Source organism: Octodon degus, unplaced genomic scaffold (genome assembly GCF_000260255.1).
Source record: "Octodon degus isolate 3935 unplaced genomic scaffold, OctDeg1.0 scaffold00067, whole genome shotgun sequence".
Classification (NCBI taxonomy): domain Eukaryota; kingdom Metazoa; phylum Chordata; class Mammalia; order Rodentia; family Octodontidae; genus Octodon; species Octodon degus.
The window spans coordinates 10,574,412-10,575,933 of NW_004524643.1; positions in this window are offsets into that span (position 1 = coordinate 10,574,412).

Sequence of the window (1,522 nt, forward strand, 5' to 3'; positions counted from 1 at the left end):
TTTGTTATTTAATCCTTAAGTGCTGCTTCTTTCCATTTAATTGTGTCTGTTACATTTTTCAGTTTTCATTTCTTCTTTTGAGTTCTTGCACTAGGGGGACAATAAGAATTATATTTGCAGTGGGAATATCATAGTCGTCTTTTATGAGATTGAGGTAGAAGCTATCTATTCCAATTTTCTGTTGAACTTTGGTCATGAATGCGTGTTGCACTTTGTCAAAGGCCTTTTCTGTATCAATTGAGATTTTCATGTGGGTTTTGGATTTGGCTCTATTGATATAGTGTATTATATTTGTAGATTTGTGTATATTGAACCATCTTTGCATTCTTGGGATGAATCTTACCTGGTCATGGTGTATAATCTTCTTGATGATTTGCTGTATTCTATTTGCTAGGATTGTATTGAGGATTTTTGCATCTATATTCATGAGGGAGATTGGCCTGTAGTTCTCTTTCTTAGTTATATCTTTCACTGGTTTTGTTATCAGTATAATGCTTGCCTCCAGGAATGATTTTGGGAGTATTGCTTCCTTTTCAGTTTCACTGAAGAGTTTGAGGAATATTGGGATTATATGTTCTGTAAATTTCTTGTAGAATTCAGCTGTGAATCCATCAGGACCTGGGGTTTTCTCTGTTGTTAAGTTTTTTTTTTATGATATTTTGAATTTCATTAGCTGTTATTGGGTTATTGAGAGTTCTTATATCTTCTTGATTCAGTTTTGGCAATGTGTACCTTTCTAGGAATCTGTCCATTTTGTCTGTATCTTCTAATCTGTGAGAGTAAAGATTCCCAAGTAGCTATTGATGATCTTCTGAATTTCCACTGGGTCTGTGGTAATTTCTCCCTTTTCATTCCTTATTGCTTGAATTTGAGTTTTTTCTTTCCTCTTTTTGATGAAGTTAGCTAGAGGCTTATCAATTTTATTTAATCTTCAAAGAACCAGTTTTATGATTCATTAATTCTTTGTATTGAATTTACTGAGGTCATTTTTTTTTTGCAGAACCAAGGGTTGAACTGAGGTGCTTGCACTTGCCAGGGAAGCGCTTATTCCACTGAGCCATATCCCCGACCCCTGTATTGAATTGTGGATATTATTTAATTACTTGTTTAATTTCACGTGTAATCCATTGATTACAGAGAAGGGTGTTGTTTAATTTCCATGTATTTATGGGTTTTTTGTGGTTTCTTTTGTCATTTATTTCCAGTTTCATTGCACTGTGGTCAGATGATATGCATGGGAAAATTTCTGTTTTCTTTCATATACTTAAGCTTGAGCTATGGACTACTATGTGTTTTGGTTTTTTTTTTTTTTTTAGAAAATGTCCCATGTACAGCTGAAAGAATGTATATTGAGATGTGGTTGGGTGGAATACTGTGCACATGGCCACAAAGTCCATTTGTTCCAAGTTCTGATTCAGTTCTGCTACTTCTTTGATAATTTTTTGTGTGCTTGACCTATCTTTTTGGGATAAGGTAGTGTTAAGGTCTCTTGTTAAGATTGTGGTATTGGATATTAGATTTT